The sequence below is a fragment of the Oncorhynchus keta genome, chromosome 28, assembly GCF_023373465.1.
Source record: "Oncorhynchus keta strain PuntledgeMale-10-30-2019 chromosome 28, Oket_V2, whole genome shotgun sequence".
Lineage (NCBI taxonomy): Eukaryota > Metazoa > Chordata > Actinopteri > Salmoniformes > Salmonidae > Oncorhynchus > Oncorhynchus keta.
The window spans coordinates 40310773-40330084 of record NC_068448.1 but is presented as its reverse complement, the minus strand read 5'-3'; the positions used below and the strand labels follow the sequence as shown (position 1 = coordinate 40330084).

Genomic DNA, 19312 nt, shown 5'->3' with positions numbered 1-19312 from the left:
ATATCAGCTGATGTACGAAGGGCTATATAAATACATTTGATTTGATTTTGATTTGATTCACAGTAGCCTGGAGGGGGGCAGAGACCAGAAGGGCCAATCTGAGTTCAGAATCAGAAGCTTTAGGGTAAAAACAGCCCAGAACAGTGTTTTAGCAATGTGCTACATAATGAGGAATGCCACCTGATCTTCCTCTCTCTCTCATATGTATATCAGCCATAGTGGCCAGTGTGGACTTCTGTGGGCTCAGTGCGACAGGGAGTCAAGTGACTCTAACATGGACTAAACAGTCTGGAGTGTAGGGGCGGGTGGATGAGGCGCTCTTTAGCAGGCTGGAGTCACATTACATTCTTGTCTTGGACACTCATGCGTCTTTCCCCTCCTTTCTTCACCTCTGCTTCTTCTATCGTCTGCCTTAACGTGCAGAGCTGTCTGTCACCGCATCGGAGCAGCCCGCCACAACACATCACTTCCTGTTGAACGCGGAAAGCGTAACAAGGGAGAGCTTGGTTTGCTGTTTTGGAAAGTTTGTTGTTTTGAAAGTCTATTGAAAAAGTTTGGTTACTAGCTAGCTACCTTTTGAGTTTGGATCCAGCGACACAGTTGGCATCAGTTGCTGGGACCGCTACTATCTGTCCAGTAATCCTGCTTACCAAGGCCGAGTCTGAGGAGCTGCTTGGTGTAGCAGCTAGCATATCTGCTAGCTACCTGCATATGTCCAGGGCTTGTGGCAATCATCACTCCTGTGTTCCAATGGCACGTTGTGTTAGCTAATCCCAGTTTATCATTTTAAAAGGCTAATTGATCAGAAAACCCTTTTTCAATTATGTTGTCCTGATTAAAGAAGCAATAGAACTGTCCTTCTTTTGACTAGATGAGTATCTGGAGCATCAGCATTTGTGGGTTCGATTACAGGTTCAAAATGGCCAGAAACAAATAACTTTCTTCTGAAACTCGTCAGTCTATTCTTGTTCTGAGAAATTAAGGCTATTCCATGCAAGAAATCGCCAAGAAACTGAAGATCTCACACCACGCTCTGTACTACTCCCTTCACAGAACTGAGCAAACTGTCTCTAACCAGGATAGAAAGAGGAGTGGGAGGCCCCGGTGTAGAACTGAGCAAGAGGACAAGTGCATTAGAGTGTCTAGATAGAGAAACAGACGCCTCACAAGTCCTCAACTGGCAGCTTCATTAAATAGTACCCACAAAACACCAGTCTCAACGTCAACAGTGAAGAGGCGACTCCGGGATGCTGGCCTTCTAGGCAGAGTTCCTCTGTCCAGAGTCTTTTACCCATCTCAATCTTTTATTTTTATTGGCCAGTCTGAGATATGGCATTTTCTTTGCAACTCTGCCTAGAAGGCCAGCATCCCGGAGTCGCCTCCTCACTGTTGACGTTGAGACGGGTGTTTTGCGACTGTGCCACTTCTTGTTTTTATAAGACAAAATAATGTGTTGGAAATGTCACACTGTTTGCATAGTCAACTTACACACAGCACTGACACACACACTTACCCCACCAGACATGCCACCAGGGGTCTTTTCACAGTCCCCCGGGTCCAGAACAAATTCAAGGAAACATACAGTATTATACAGAACCATGAGTGCATGAAACTCCCTTCCATCTCATATAGCGCAAGTGAACAGCAAACCTGGTTTTAAAAAAACAAATAAAGCAACACCTCACGACACAACGCCTCTCCCCCATGTGACCTACTTGTTGTGTGTATGTGTAATTGTGTAAGTGATAGATGCACACACAAGCACACTACATGTTTAATGATTTTAAATGAATGTAAATTGTAAAGTATTTAGTCTGTAATGTCTTTCTCGTTATGTGTCGGACCCCAGTAAGACTAGCTGTCGCCATTTGTGTCGGCTAATAGGGATCCTAATGAATAAAATGAAGTAAAGGACCTGCCTGTAATTGTGCTGTGTGTTTACAGTGGGTTTGGACCCTGGTATTTGTGTGTGCTTGCACAGTATGTGGCAGCATCATGTGTGCATGCACAGTATGTGGCAGCATCATGTGTGCATGCATCCTGTATGTGACAGCATCATGTGTGCATGTATCCTGTATGTGACAGCATCATGTGTGCATGTATCCTGTATGTGACAGCATCATGTGTGCATGTATCCTGTATGTGGCAGCATCATGTGTGCATGTATCCTGTATGTGACAGCATCATGTGTGCATGTATCCTTATGCGGCAGTGTGTGTGTGTGTTTGTGTGTGTGGTTCAGGCTGCAGGAGAGCATCCACCCCCTCTACCACGTGGAAAAAGGCAAAGGTGAAGGAGAGGAGATGTAGATGGCTTTACAGTAGGAGGTGAGAAAGTAACGAGTCTCCCCCCCCTAGTTAGCCCCCAACGGCTGTGGGAGAGGGAGATCTCGCCCACCTCGGGGGCTTAGAGAGGGGATTTTGGCTGCTCTGCTGGGTGCCTGCCTGATAACGAAACAGCCACGCCTGCTGTTATGCTGCTGAGCATGTGCATGTGCCTTACCCGTCACTCATCGCCTGCCACACTGGTACCACCAGCCGAAAGGCATACACACATATACTGAGAACATACACATACTAATACACACTCATGTTTACACACACACGAATACACACACACACACACACACATGCATACACATACACACACACGCACACGTACACACACACACACACACATACACACACAGGCCTACCACAGAGCTGAAGGAGTGTATAAGCATGCAACTGCATAATTTTTTTATAGTTTGGTGTGCGACAACTCACAGTAAACCTCTTAGTACACGTAGGTAGGAAATGAATGCAGGCTGACACACACACACACACACACATGCATGCATGCTCTTGCGGCATGTCTGGTATTTCATTCAGTGAGCCTCACACTATGCAGTTCAATATTTTCCACTCACTATACTCACACCTCTCTAGGATAAGCCCATTCAGCTTCCCCATTCAGGCCTGATATTCCACCCAGTCCTCTCTCTTCTCCTTTCCATCCTGTTGTGGCAGTGCCAGTCAACGTTACAGCTGTTGGTATTCAGAGGCAAGATTCAAGGGAAGTCAGAGGCATAGGTTTGGTGTCGGGTTGATACAAGAACCCTCAGCTGCACCTAGCCATCATAACAGAACAAAGGCCATGAGAGAGAGAGGAGGAGGGGAAAGGGGAGAGCTGAGGGGAGGGTGATGTAGGAACAACAGAGGAGGATAAAGAGGGAAAGAGTGGAGGGAGGGAGAGAAGCGCTGTAAATATGAGAAGAAAACACAGCAGGGTATAGAAGGGGGAATAGAAGATATGAATATGGAAGTAGTGACAAGCAGAGCAGATCTCTTCCATTAATGTGCTCCTTCCTCTTTACTCCTCTTTCCTCTAGCCACCTGTGTTCTCACTCACCGTTGTTCCCCAGATGCTCTGGATCAGAGCCCATGTCCTCCCGTCCTGCCTCTCTCTCTTACTCCTCCTCCCTCTCTCTCAACCCCATTCCTCTCCCCTGCCATCAAATAACAATAACGAGGCTATACACAGGGGCTACCGGTACCGAGTCAATGTGCGGGGGTACAGGTTAGTCGAGGTGATTTGTACATGGACGTAGGGGTGAAGTAACTATGCATAGATAATGAACAGCAAGTAGCAGCAGTGTACAAAACAAATAGAAGGGGGGAGGGTGTCAATGTAAATAGTCCGGTGGCCATTTGATTAATTGTTCAGCAGTCTTATGGCTTGGGGGTAGAAGCTGTTAAGGAGCCTTTTGGTTCTAGAGCTGGCGCTCTGGTACCGCTTGCCATGCGGTAGCAGAGAAAACAGTCTATGACTTCTATGACAGTCTATGACAATGTCTCTGACAATTCTTTGGGGCTTTCCTCTGACACCGCCTAGTATATAGGTCCTGGATGGCAGGAAGCATGGCCCCAGTGATGTACAGGGTCTTATGCACTACCCTCTGTAGAGCCTTACGGTTAGATGCTGAGCAGTTGCCATACCAGGCGGTGATGCAACCGGTCAGGATGCTCTCGATGGTGCAGCTGTAGACCTTTTTGAGGATCTGGGGACCCATGCCAAATCTTTTCAGTCTCCTGAGAGGGGAAAAGTGTTGTAGTGCACTCTAAACCACTGTCTTGGTGTGTTTTGACCATGGTCGTTTGTTGGTGAAGTGGACACCAAGGAACTTGAAACTCTCAACCCGCTCCACTACAGCCACGTTGATGTTAAGGTGTTCGGCTCATCTTTTCTTGTAGTCCACGATCAGCTCCTTTGTCTTGCTCACATTGAGGTAGAGGTTGTTGTCCTGGCAACACACTGCCAGGTCTCTGACCTCCTCCCTATAGGCTGTCTCATCGTTGTCGGTGACCAGGCCTACCCCTGTTGTGTAGTCAGCAAACTTAATGATGGTGTTGGAGTAGTGTTAGGTCACGCAGTCGTGGGTGAACAGGGAGTACAGGAGGGGACTAAGTACACACCCCTGAGTGGCCCCAGTGTTGAGGATCAGCGTGGCAGACGTGTTGTTACCAGCTGGGGGCGGCCCGTCAGGAAGTCCAGGATCCAGTTGCAGAGGAAGGTGTTTAGTCAGAGTCCTTAGCTTAGCAATGAGCTTCGTGGGTACTATGGTGCTGAACTCTGAGTTGTAGTCAATGAACAGCATTCTCACATAGATGTTACTTTTGTCCAGGTGGGAAAGGGCAGTGTGGAGTGCGATTGAGATTGCGTCATCTTTGGATCTGTTGGGGCATTATACGAATTGGTTTGGGTCTAGGGTTTCTGGCATGATGGTGTTGATGTGAGCCATGACCAGCCTTTCAAGCACTTCATGGCTACTGACTTGAGTCCTACGGGGCGGAAATTATTTATTCAGGTTACCTTAATTTTCTTGGGCACAGGGACAGTGGTGGTCTGCTTGAAACATGTATTCCAGACTCGGTCAGGGAGAGGTTGAAAACACTTGCCAGTTGGTCCACTCATGCTTTGAGTACACATACTGGTAATTAGTCTGGTTGGTCTGGTTGGGATATGTACGTACGGTCACTGTGGGGACGACATCAACGATGTACTTATTGATGAAGCTGATGACTGAGGTGGTGCACTCCTCAATCCCATTGGATGAATTCCAGAACATATTCTAGTCTGTGCTATGAAAACAGTCCTGTGTGATTTGTGTGTGTGTGTGTGTGTGTGTGTGTGTGTGTGTGTGTGTGTGTGTGTGTGTGTGTGTGTGTGTGTGTGTGTGTGTGTGTGTGTGTGTGTGTGTGTGTGTGTGTGTGTGTGTGTGTGTGTGTACAGGGTGTGTGTGTGTACAGGGTGCGTGTGTGTGCACGCTCACGCATGTGTTTGTGTGTATATTTGAGTGCGTTTAAGTGTGAAATGCATTTATATGTGTGTGTGTTAGGGTTAAATGGCGGGAACCCGGTTACCGAGATTTACTGGGATTTACCACCCAAAACCGCTTCCTTATCCCGCGATGAATAACTGCCAGAAGCCCGTCAATTATGATACATTTTTCATATGAACAGCATGGAGTGAAGTGGAACTGTTAAATTATACTCGATGTCTAAATCTGGCTTCTCTAAGGCCTCTTCATGATGAATCATCAGCTCTCAGGGTGGGGACAGACAACCCTCAGTATGGAACAATGCATGAAGACCTGTCATCTCATCATGGTAACTTTTTTTCTTGTGACTGGTAGGCCTACATTAGCTGCAGCATTGTCAATGCTACAGCAATAGAAATACAGAATGCGTGTCTAATTTACCCATCTCTTTCGGGGGTCACCTTATTTAATAACGCTTTTTTAAACATTTAATTGCAGCTGCCGAGTATTAAAACAGCCTATCACTCGAATATCGTAGCTTTAAATCAGTGCGCACGAGCACTCTCTCAGTCTTTCTCTCTCCATCAATTCCATTCAAATTGCATCGAAAATTGATATTCCTGTTCTAGATTGATATATATCCCTATATATAGATGTCTTAGACAACCTCTTCCAGTTAACAAACGTAATGCAGTATTAGCCTTCTATTTAGCTAATGAATGATGGGTTATGCATAATAAGCTTCTAACTTATAGCCTCTGTCTCTTGCGCAATACGCACACAGCTGTGCTCCACTGGCCTCTTCTCCTTTAAAAAAAAAAACGTCCTTAGCTCTTGGAGTCCCATGCAGGAAAAGCTAGGCTAGAATAGCTTGCTGGACATTCTTTTTGTTGTATTTCTTATACCAATAGACTATTCGAAAAGGGGCTCTTGTTTGCTCTTGTTTTTTGAATGTTAAATACAGCAGCCAATAGAACTCAGGGGTAGTTTGAAAGAAGAGCGAACTCCCGGTAGGCTATAGCAGTTATTTGTTCAGACCCATAATTGTTCAATCTTCGTGAAGAGATGTGAAAGCCTTCTGCATCTAATTCTAGTCCAATATTATTCAAGGATGTCATTAGAATGATGAAAATAAGGACAACAAAACCTATTTCAATTAACTGTTGAAAGCGAGGAAGGAATGAAGCAACAGTAGAGAGAGAACGAGGAGGTGGGCTATTGTTGAGCCCTGACCTTAGAGATCCTTTTTATGTCTATTTTGGTTTGGTCAGGGTGTGAGTTGGGGTGGGCATTCTATGTTTTGTGTTTCTATGATTTTCTATGTCTATGTTTTGGCCGGGTATGGTTCTCAATCAGGGACAGCTGTCTATCGTTGTCTCTGATTGGGAACCATACTTAGGTACCCTTTTTCCCACCTGTGTTTGTGGGAGGTTAACTTTGTTTGATGGCACTTAGCCTAAGGCTTCACGGTTTGTTTTGTCGGCGTCATTTCGAATAAAAGAGAAAATGTACGTTCACCACGCAGCACCTTGGTCCAGTTCTTTTATTAACGGCCGTGACAGCTATTAATATTAGGGGAAATATTATGAAAGGTAGCCTATATATGCATTAGCCTACTAATAATACAAATACGGCCTATTTTATTTTAAAACTCAAATCTAATTCGCTGGCCTATACTGTGTTATAACTTTGTAGTCTGCATGTGCTGCACCAAAATCGCATGTTTTCTCCCTGCTTTATCATGGTTAGCACAGTAATGCAGTTCACACTAAAAAAAGATTAGCCTACTGGAGCTAGTTATATTTACAGTATTTACCAAAGAGAGCATTGTTGAAGTCGGAAGTTTACTTACACTTAGGTTGGAGTCATTAAAACTAGTTTTTCAACCACTCTACAAATGTCTTGTTAACAAACTATAGTTTTGGCAAGTCATTTAGGACATCTACTTTGTGAATGACACAAGTCATTTTTACAACAATTATTTATAGACTTACAACAATTGTTTATTTCACAAATAATTCACTGTAGTTTACATACACTAAGTTGACTGTGCCTTTAAACAGCTTGGAAAATTCCAGAAAATGATGTCATGGCTTTAGAAGCTTCTGATAGGTTAATTGACATCATTTGAGTCAATTGGAGGTTTACCTGTGGATGTATTTCAAGGCCTACCTTCAAACTCACTGCCTCTTTGCTTGACAACATGGGAAAATCTAAAGAAATCAGCCAAGACCACAGGAAATCAATTGTAGACCTCCACAAGTCTGGTTCATCTTCGGGAGCAATTTCCAAATGCCTGAAGGTACCACCTTCATCTGTACAAACTATAGTACGCAAGTATAAACACCATGGGACGACGCAGCCGTCGTACCATTCAGGAAGGAGACGTGTTCTGTCTCCTAGAGATGAATGTACTTTGGTGCGAAAAGTGCAAATCAATCACCGAACAACAGCAAAGGACCTTGTGAAGATGCTGGAGGAAACAGGTGCAAAATTATCTATATCCACAGTAAAACGAGTCCAATATCGACATAACCTGAAAGGCCCCTCAGCAGGGAAGAAGCCACTGCTCCAAAAACTGCCATAAAAAAAGCCATACTACGGTGGGGACAAAGATGGTACTTTTTGGAGAAATGTCCTCTGGTCTGATGAAACAAAAAAATAAAACTGTTTGTCCATATTGACCATCGTTATGTTTGGAGGAAAAAGGGGGAAGCTTGCAAGCCGAGGAACAACATCCCAACAGGGATGCACCGGGTTGACCCCAAGCATACTTCCAAAGTTGTGGCAAAAAAAATTAAGGACAACAAAGTCAAGGTATTGGAATGGCCATCCCAAAGCCCAGACCTCAATCCTATAGAGAATATGTGGGCAGAACTGAAAAGCGTGTGCGAGCAAGGAGGCCTACAAACCTGACTCAGTTACACCAGCTCTGTCAGGAGAAATGGGCCAAAATTCACCCAACTTAATGTGGGAAGCTTGTGGAAGGCTACCAGACACGTTTGACCCAAGTTAAACAATATAAAGGCAATGCTAGCAAATACTAATTGAGTGCATGTAAACTTCTGACCCCCCGGGAATGTGATGAAAGAAATAAAAGCTGAAATTAGTCATTCTCTCTACTATTATTCTGACATTTCACATTCTTAAAATAAAGTGGTGATCCTAACTGACCTAAGACAGGGAATTGTTATTAGAATTAAATGTTAAGAATTGTGAAAAACTGAGTTTAAATGTATTTGGCTAAGGTGTATGTAAATTCCGATTTCAACTGTAGCTAGCTACATCTTTGGGATTTTATGTTATTCTGTCATGTGTAATGTGTAGTACTCTATATCATATATGTATTGGATAACGACACAATCATTTTGGCTATTTTGGGCTTGGTGCTCATTACATTTCTTTACTGTAGGGCTCATCAAATGTATTTAATGTATGGCTCATCAGGCTCAGGTAGCATCGGGTTTGAATTTTCAATCCAAGCTCTAATCAAATGCAGACATAGGCCTATTTATATGCTTTATAATGCTTTTGAATGACACTTCCGGTTTTGGCGGGAAATACCGGGTCACCTAGGAGAAAAGGGATTTATTCTCGGGATAGGACCTTTGTAAAATAACAGGAAAATATTAAACCCTAGTGTGTGTGCATAGGGTGATGCTGGTGCGTAATGAATGTGCCCAGGCCGTGGCTGGTGAGTAGATGGCTTTTGGGCCCTTATCCAAGCCTCTCTCCCAGCCTCCCAGACTCCCAGTCTCTCTCTCAGACTTCTTGCCTGCTAATAGATCCCATCCCAGGAGGGGGGGATCATGCCACATTTTTAATTAGGCTTTTCCTCCTGATAAAGCAGCACCCCCACTCCTTCATTTCAATCGCTCTACCTCTTCCTCTCTCTGTCACAGTCAGACACACACTGAGTGTACACGAGCACACACACACACACGCACTCAGATAGAAACACACATTTATTTCAGTGTAAGCCGAAGCAGCAGTAGAGGGCTTAGTGTACCCAGCTGCAGCCAGCAGAAACAGACTCTCTGAAGGTGAACCCTATATTGAGAGGGAGGGACGGAGGGCCCTTTTGAGTTGTGTGTGTGTGTGTGTGTGTGTGTGTGTGTGTGTGTGTGTGTGTGTGTGTGTGTGTGTGTGTGTGTGTGTGTGTGTGTGTGTGTGCGTGTGTGCGTGTGTGCGTGTGTGTGTGTGTGTGTGTGGAGGTGGAGGTGGAGGTGGAGGTGGGTATTTGCTTGAGAGCAATGGAGATGGAGGGCTTCGAAAAGACAATAGTGAACAGGCACATGTATTGACAATAATCACATTGGGGTCCGTTTACCTACGTGTATTAGACCGACATTAGCTGTGTGTGTGTATAATGTACATACGTGTTTGTGTTTCTGCTACTAAGAGCTTACACAGCAACAGTAAAGAAATGCATATAAAGCTTTCTGTTTGCAAATTAATCTAAGAAGCATTACAAAGATCAGCCTGCATTGCGGAGACATGGTGAGAGGATTGACCGAGGGGTGGGGAGTACAGTAACAACACACATCGTTACTATAGGCTACTTAATATGAACAAATAAATAGCAAGAGGTTATAATAAAATCCAGGCAGCAAAATCTTCTGTTGTATATGGTGGTATGGTACAGATGTAGGGTCTTAATTTGAGCCAGTTGTCTTCAGCAGGAAAATAATCCTGCAGCAACAGGAATTGTGAATTGTTAGGTGGATGATAATTAATGGACATTTTGTAAGTTTCAATGCATTTTCTGTGAAGGAAAATCAAGTCTGACATTTTTAAGTTTAACATTCTTAAACCTCAAATACACTACAAGTGTTGCATTTCCTGCAACAGGGTGATCAAATCCTGCATCTGTTGGTGGACAAGGGGGGCTGGTTCTTTTGGAGAGCAGGAGAGAAATAAATAATGAGAAATACTTAGGGAGAGGTTGTGGAATAACCTCATCATACTATTGACACCAGTAGAAAAGCAGGTGCTGAACGTGGGGTGAGTGATGGTACAACACAAGTACTTACACTTACCCATTTACGTTAAGTGTCTATTTGTTCCTGTCCGCGTTTGAAGTGCTGTCCATGCTCCCCAGGGCAGAAAGCATGGCAGCTATGCAGCTGGGTATTCACATATAGACATACATGCTTTTCTCTCAGGGTGGGGGCCCAGGGAAGGTAAGAGAAGGGAAGTGGTGCTGGGGCTTTTCATGCGGTCCTTGACGGTGAGATGTGAAAGGGACAATGAGTGGGGATTGGGAGGCCAAACACAGGGGCCCTTTGTGTCCCTCACCGCCAGTTTGTTTACCGGAGTCCCGACACACCCCTACCAGAGACCAAGCTCATTAAACATTGCCCGCAGGAGCGCCTGTGTGTTTGGGGTGGAGATGACGACCGTCTGAAATGTGCATTCCCTGGCTGATTAAAGGGACAGGGAGTGTGTGTGCGTGTGTGTGTGTGTGTGTGTGTGTGCGTGTGTGTGTGTGTGTGGGGGGGGGTACGTGGGTGTGGGTGCGTGCGTGCGTGCGTGCCCGCGCGTGTGTGACAGCGTCTGCGATGGATTGCTTGTGTGAGGAATTTGACTGCTGACGGATGCACTGGGAAGTGTTGGGGCGGAGGAGGAGGAGAGGAATGAGGGAGAACAGGGAGGAGAGGGGACAGCGACAGATTGATTAGAGATGTGTTGTCGCAGGCTATTCCAGCCCAGCTTATATCCCTTCCCAGCCTGAGTTTGGTCATTGTGTTCATCCTGTCGTTCCGCCTCGTTCCCTGTGGTAAATAGGGATGGACAGAGCGGGTGTCTGATAGAATGGAGGGAGCAGGTCCTAGTGTGTATCCTCCCAGAGTTAGCCAAACAAACATCGCATCCCTTCACCTTTAACCTCCCCCCTGATAGACCTTTAGTACTCTGAATGATCACTTCCACTGGAGGTCATTAGTGATGTGGGGGTTGACTCATAACCCACGCTCCCTGTGGTTATATCTGCTGGGCGGGGTGGGTTTAGGGTCATGATATATTGTTTGGATGAAGGGGTGGCGGGCGGGCGTGTTGAATAAAGAGAAAACAATGCATTAAAAATCCATACATGTATCATTTTTATCTGCCGTTAGTGCGTAGCCTAAGCTTTAGGGCATGACTGTAGCGCGTCAAATACTTTTGTGAACTTGGGCTGAATTTGTTTTACGTGGATCCACTGAGGCAAAAAAAAAAAAAAGACAATGTCGGAGTTTAATTCAATAAGAGAAAAGCTGTGAAATGGAGATTGGAAAATAAATAGAATGGCCAGAACAGTAGTCTAATACTTCTGAAAGATTTAGTTAAATGGTAAAACAGGATGATAGCAGTGCCCGACTAAGTTATGTTTAACTCCTGCAGAATGAAGGGCTTCTTGAAGTAAAATTATACACCAAATGTACATTTTGACTCGGGAACAGATGTGGAGAAAAAAATATGTATTTCTTTCAGAATCTCGAGAAAATGGATGCTTGGTTAGGGATCGTCTGTAAAGGTGCTATCTTTTATCAGCAATATAAAAGCTGATAGTGTTTCCACCACATAAAATATGCATCCAAGCCGAACTGAAATCTTATCAGAAACATGTTGGGTTGTTTTAATGGCTTTAAGTGTACTTAAAACCAGTCAAACTGATATCATTTGAACATTTTGCTCGGAAAATATTTCCAGTTTTTTTTGTTTTGTTGAGTTAATGAATTTACTCTGCGGTGCCTAAACGTCTTTGCGGTGCGGAAAAAAACAGCGAAGAAAGAGGAAAGAGAGAACTAAACTTTACCGATGTCAACTAGATTGAAGCATTCAGTCTGTCACTGTATGACATTATTCTGATAAGCAAGGGTTTATTTAGTCTTTAGTCTTCTAGGGCAACAATTAATGACAGAAGAGAAGCTGCATGTATCTAATTATAGAGAAGTTGACTAACAAATAGCCTTCAGAGTCATCTGACAACACAGTCAGTTTCACATACATACCTCTCAACAAACTCATGCAACACTACACACACTCTTATTTGCATTCCCAGAAATAATCATGTAACTCTTGTTACGGTAACTGTAAATTCTAACCAGATGCATGCATACACTCCAGGAAAAAAAGGGTACCCTTTTTGGTACCAGTTAGAGCCCCTTTTATTTCCAAGTAGAACCCTCTATAGAAAGTGTTCTACATGGAACCTAAAAAGGTTCTACCTGGAACTAAAAGGATTCTACCTACACTCTCCTACACTCTAAAAGGGTTCCCAGAGTATCCTTTACGGGTTCTTCAGATTGAAACTTTGGGGGAACAGCTATAAATTCTCCGAACAGCCCTTTAAAATGATTCTTCAAATAACCTATTTTAATGGATCCCCGAAGAAACTTTTGAAGGCCCTTTTGGGGTACATTTTCTAACTTCCCCCTCCCCTAATTATTAATAATATTACGCATAACAGTAGCAACAATAACACAATATTTTAGATGTCAGCGTTTAGTATGGTTTTAGTGGCAAAGCAGAATAAACCAAAGAGAGGTAAAGGTCAGAGAGGTAAAGGTCAGAGAGGTAAAGGTCAGAGAGGTAAAGGTCAGAGAGGTAAACTCCCAGCGGAGCCCCAAGTCCAATGGCTATATCCTCTGGCGTGTTGATGTTAACGTGTTGATGATCTCCGTGTCCATAGCCACAATGATTTTGCTGTGCGTGGTGATTGAACACGTTTCCTGTTATTATTCGTCAGAGGCGTAGGGAGGGTGAAGTGTGTGAATCCCCAAAATAGTCATCAAATAGATGATGAAAAGGAAACGTGCACGTGGCGGTATTCATACCTTGGTTTTTGTTGTAAATGTGAATGAAAAAAACTGATGTTTTTAAAACACTTTTTCCAAATGTTGTTACGTTTCAGCCTTATTCTAAAATTGATGTTCCTCATCAATCTACACACAATGCTCCATAATGAAACATTTATTAACATTTTTGCAGATGTATTCAAAATAAAAAACAGAAATACCTTATTTACATATGTATTCTTTGTTATGAGACTTGAAATAGAGCTCAGGTGCATCCTGTTTCCATTGATCATCCTAGAGCTGTTTCTACACTTGATTGGAGTCCACCTATCTGTAAAAGGCACATGCCCGCTTGGAGTTTGCCAAAAGACACCGAAAGGACTCAGACCATGAGAAACCAGATTCTCTGGTCTAATGAAATCAAGATTAAACTATTTGGCCTAATTGCCAAGCATCACATCTGGAGGAAAACTGGCACCATCCCTACGGTGAAGCATGGTGGTGGCAGCATCATGCTGTGGGGATGTTTTTCAGCTGCAGGGTGTGGGAGACTAGTCAGGATCGTGGGAAAGATGAACGGAACTAAGTACAGAGAGATCCTTGATGAAAACCTGCTCTAGAGCACTCAGGACCGGGTCACATACTGTACTGGGTCACATACTGTACACATTTTTACCAGATGTTATTGTGGATGTAGCGACATGCTTGTGTTCCTAGCTCCAACAGTTCAGTAGTGTCTAAGAATTCACAACCATACACAAATATCTACAAGTAAAATAATGGAATTAATAAATATAAATATTAGAACGAGCAATGTCAGATTGGCATTGACTAAAATACAGTACAATAGAATACAGTATATACATATGAAATGAGTAAAGCAGTATGTAAACATTATTTAAGTGACTAGTTTTCCATTATCAAAGTGAATATTGATTCCATGTCTATGTATATGGGACAGCAGCCTCTAAGGTGGAGGGTTGAATAATCGGGTGGTAGCCGAAGAAGCTGTTTTTCAGTCTCTTAATCCCAGCTTTGATATACCTGTACTGACCTCAGCTTCTGGATGGTAGTGGGATGAACGAACCGTGGCTCGGGTGGTTGATGTCCTTGATGATCAATTTGGCCTTCCTGTGACATCGGGTGCTGTAGGTATCCTGGAGGGCAAGCAGTGTGTCCCCAGTGATGCTTTGTGCAGACCGCACCACCCTCTGGAGAGCCCTGTGGTTGCGGGCGGTGCAGTGGCCGTACCAGGCATTGATACAGCCCGACAGGATGCTCTCAATTGTACATCTGTAAGGGTTTGGGAAGGTCTTAGGGGCCAAGACAAATTTCTTCAGCCTCCTGCGTTTAAAGAGATGCTGTTGCACCTTCTTCACCACACTGTCTGTGTGGGTGGACCATTTCAGATTGTCAGTGATGTGTACGCCGAGGAACTTGAAGCTTTCCACTTTCTCCACTGCGGTCCCGTCGATGTGGATAGAGGCATGCTTCATCTGCTGTTTCCTGAAGTCCACGATCAGATCCTTTGTTTTGTTGACGTTGAGTGAGAGGTTATTTTCCTGGGTCCCCTCTCTGAGCTTAATGATGAGCTTGGAGGGTACTATGGATAGGGCAGTGTGCAGTGCAATGCGATTGCTGGTGTCCGTGACATGAGTAATCTGTAATTGTCTGTAGAGTCTGCCACATACGTTTCGTGTCTGAGCCGTTAAATTCCCGTTGTCTCTGTACTGACGTTTTGCCCGTTTGATTCCCTTACTGTTTGTATTCGACCATATTCCCAGTTACCTTGCCATGGTTTAATGCGGTGGTTCGCACTTTCAATTTTGCGCAAATGCTGCCATCTATCCACGGTTTCTGGTTTAGGTGGGTTAGGGGATGTAGCAGTGGTCGAGCATTTTTTCCAGCGCGAGTACTACAGTCATTCTAGGTCGAGTTTCTGTACGTTATCACAATCACACCATGAGTAGTTAATCATGAAACAAACACCACCGCCTTTGTTCTTCCTGGAGAGCTCTTTATTCCTGTCTGTGTGATGCACTGAGAACCCAGCTGGCTATATGGACGGGGACACAACACTCCTCTCTGGAAGGAGACATCAGGGACATTCAGTCTCCTATATGGAAGGAGACTGAACATTAGTGAGTGTTATACTCGGAAGTGGTGGGTGTTGTGCGTGCCCCCTGAGTCGGACTAGAAGTCCACTCCGAATTGCTCTTCTCTGCCGGTGGCGTCTTGGAGCAGCCTCTGGGATAAGTTCAATTGCCCTGGTGGGTACGAACAAAGTATCCAATTCGAGAATCGTATTCCTCATTGTAATGCTGGTGAGTTACCGCCGCTCTGATTCAAAACGTTTTTTTTTTCCGGCTGTGTGTAATAACACAAAAAACGTTCTGGGCTAATAATGTAATAAATAACACACACACAAAAATATATATGTTGCCAAGTTGCTTAAGAAACAGCGACAGAGCTGCCATGTTTACCGGCACCATCTTTACTATTTCCAACAGGACAATGACCCTAAGCACACAGCCAAGACAACGCAGGAGTGGCTTCAGGACAAGTTTCTGAATGTCCTTGAGTGGCCCAGCTAAAGCCAGGACTTGAACTAGATCGAACATCTCTGGAGAGACCTGAAAATAGCTGTGCAGCGACGCTCCCCATCCAACTTGACAGAGCTTGAGAGGATCTGCAGAGAATAATGGGAGAAACTCCCCAAATACACGTGTGCCGTAACAAAATATGGAACAAGTCAAGGGGTCTGAATACTTTCCGAATGCACTGTACCTTGTCCATAATGTAGAGGCCTCTGGGATTTTCGTTGAAGCGGTCAGAGAGGAGGAAGACGGCTGATGTGACGGAGTCCTATAAAGCGTTTAGAGAAACCGAAGTTAACTGTAGATGATACATGTGATCCGCACAAGATACCAATATCAATTGAACATAACTTTGCGTGACTCCTCATCAGTATACCTGCAGACTCAGACACACACAAAGAGAACAGTTCAGTCATCTGAACCCAATGCAGCTATACAGTAGCCTTTAACATATTCTTACCTCTTTGTTGATTGATATTCATTGAATTGTGTCCATTTTCTGTTTTTCCAAACACGTTTAAAAAGGGACAAAGTGTCAAACAACACTGCCATTGGCACAAATATGAAAAGATATATGGTATCATCTTAAAACAATATCAATTTAGATCCTACAATGGAGAAACCTTAACTTACATCGAGGAGATCTTTACATTTTTCAGTTAAGAGCCGCACCTGCTGTCATCTCAAATTCAAAACCAGTTTCAGTTGGGCAGTTAGGGTCCTGGAAGAACCCCCACCAATAAGAAGTTCCTCCTGTGGGGTTCTCGGAAGAACCTTTCCAAGGGCATTTTTCAAAGCCAATAACCCTAAGGTTCTTCAAGGAACTTTGAGGACCTTAGAAGAACCCTTGTTTTTAGAGTGTATGGGTACAACTGAAGAACTCTTTTAGGTTATTTTTATCTAAGAGTGTACCTATCTGCTCCTTTACTTACCCACAAACTGTAGGCATACCATCCCACGGAGACACACCCTTCCCTTTACTCAGAAGAGGTTGACTTTTATAGGCTCTCTGGATCTCCTCTCACACACTGACATAAAGCAGAGCCCACCTCCCTCCCTCCCAACCTCCACCAATTCCTCCCTCCCTCCACTCTGGGGCCTCTCATCACCTGTCTGTCCCACTTACCTGCAGGGCACAGGGAGGGGAAGGGTTAACATCATCATTCTTCTGCTTAGTGTCTCTTATTTAACTTGAGACCCATCAATTCACGTCGACACCCACTGATGTTCACACATAGACACACATGAAACACTGCAAACTCCGGTGTCTTCAGATAGAGTTGGCATAGTGAGACAATGTGAAATGGGGGAAGAAACCGAGTAACATCCCAGACAGTAAAAGAGAGATGGAAGAAGAGAGGAGGTCTGATCCAAACCCTGCTCTTAATTCCAGCCCTCCTCTCAGATCCGGACACCAAAAGGTCATTGTACATAATCTTGCTGGACCGTCTCTATGCATTAGTTAATGTGTGTCAGATCATCAGGGAGCACGGGGCTGTGTGTGTGTGTGTGTGTGTGTGTGTGTGTGTGTGTGTGTGTGTGTGTGTGTGTGTGTGTGTGTGTGTGTGTGTGTGTGTGTGTGTGTGTGTGTGTGTGTGTGTGTGTGTGCGCGCGCACGCGCGTGGACACCCTCCAGGTTCTAAATAATGGAACATGGCTGAGAAGCCAGAGCAGGAGAATAGAAGGAATGGACAGAGAAGGAGAGAACACATAACGCTGTTACTGCTAACATCCCCCTTCTGAAATCTACAGAGACACAGAGATGTGGGACAAGAGGTTAGGAGCTTAAAGGTTCTGCTATTTGAGAAGTGAATCATTGTGTGCTGTTCTGCATCATGTGGGCGAATAGGCTCTTACGCTAGGTAAAGGTGAAATATACACTCTCAGTGGGATGGAGGTAGGCAGCGTAAATAATTAGTGACATCTGATTTGGGTGTCAGGTGCTGACCTGTCGCCTCTGTGTCTGTGCCAGTCGTTGTGTGTGTGTGTGTGTGTGTGTGTGTGTGTGTTCTATGTGTGTCAAGATGTCTTCTTACATATGAATGGAAGTCTGTGGTATGTGTATGTACTGTATAGGTGTGTCAGTGTGTCAGTGGAGTGTTTCAACTGTTGTGTGTCCTGTCTATAGCTTTTATCATCGGGATCTAATAGAGCTGTACCTACAATCTTAGAAAGAAAGGTGCTATCTAGACCCTAAAAGGGTACTTCTGCTGTCCCCATAAGAGAACCCTTTAAAGGACTTTGAAGAACCCAAAAGGGTTCTCTGGGACCAAAAAAGGGTTCTACCTGGAACCAAAATGGCTTATCCTGTTGGGACAGCCGAAAACTCCCTTTGGAACCCTTTTTTCTAAGACTGTAGAGAACCCTCTGTAACTCAATACATGACACACACGGACACACACACGGACACACACACACAGCTACCTAGAGATGGAGGCCTGTCACCCAGCTCTAATAGGCCCGTCAGGGAGGCCCAGCCCTGGGGAAGTAGATCTGAGTATAAGAGGTGCAATTGGAAGCAGAGCAGGAATCTACAGGCCAGTAATACAGCCAACCCCAGCATGAGGCACACACAGCCAGCCTGAGTGGAAGCTGAGGGGAGGCTGAGGTGCCAGGAACGCCCAGGGAAGGAGAGAACAAAGACCAGTGTGATACATTTTGATGGAGGTGGGCATGAAGACCGAGTTTAGACAATTAAATGAATTCCAGCCTGCATCCTTCGAATAAGCTTCCATACACAGCAGGCATTCTGGAGGGCAGGACCGGCCTGGGCCACTCTCTGTCTCACTCTCTGCCTCCCTCTGTTTTACTGTGGAGTCAGCATTCTCACTGCACCTATCAGCTACTGGTCTCTCTCTGTCTCTCTCTGTGTGTGTGTGTGTGTATATGTGTGTGTATGTGTGTGTGTGTGTGTGTGTGTGTGTGTGTGTGTGTGTGTGTGTGTGTGTGTGTGTGTGTGTGTGTGTGTGTGTGTGTGTGTGTGTGTGTGTGTGTGTGTGTGTGTGTGTGTGTGTGTGTGTGTGTGTGTGTGTGTGTGTGTGTGTGTGTGTGTGTGTGTGACTAGGTGTGTGTGTCTGTCTGTCTCTGTGACAGACGATACCCTCTAATCCTGTCGTTCTGAGCAGCCTGCTGGTGTAACCACTCCTGCTGTTTCTCTCCAAGCTGTCAGGCGTGTGTGTACATGTGTGTGTGTGTGTATGTGTGTCTATGTGTGTGTGTGCGTGTATGCAATACGCACTGTCAACTGTGGCAGTGCCACACACAGTCTCATTACCAGTTGCTAAGCCTTCATCCACAGTCTGTGCACCCCTCCCAGTAATCACCTATACATGTGGCATAGGGAGGGGATCAATGATCCCCTCTGATGAAATGACTAAGGTAACCTTATCTCTCCAGCGTGTTCCATACTACACACTCTAGTGGTGGTAAACCTTTAGCACTATCAAAGCCCTTCACTCTCTAATCTCACTCTATCGAACAGCAGACTTTCTGGAGCAGCCCCAGGTCCTTAATGACTAGAGGCTCAGCCTTCAGGACTGTGTGGAGGCAGATGGAGGTACCCCTCTCCCCTCTACCTGGGTCCAGCCTTGGTTATCAGCAGCTCCGTGGGGTCTTCAATGGAAACATGGGACTCTCCA

General features: G+C 44.8%; 1 protein-coding gene across 2 annotated transcripts in view; it reads left to right on the top strand.

The window, feature by feature from the left end:
- The window catches only part of LOC118373403 (semaphorin-3B-like), a 78011-nt gene that overhangs the window by 11643 nt on the left and 47056 nt on the right, over positions 1-19312 (top strand). The window contains exon 2 of one of the 2 annotated variants that reach the window (XM_052483067.1): positions 2243-2327. The exons of the other annotated variant lie outside the window; for it this stretch is intronic. The gene's annotated coding sequence lies outside the window, so the exon portion shown is untranslated. The remainder of the gene's footprint in view (positions 1-2242; positions 2328-19312) is intronic. 2 annotated transcript variants of the gene reach the window in all.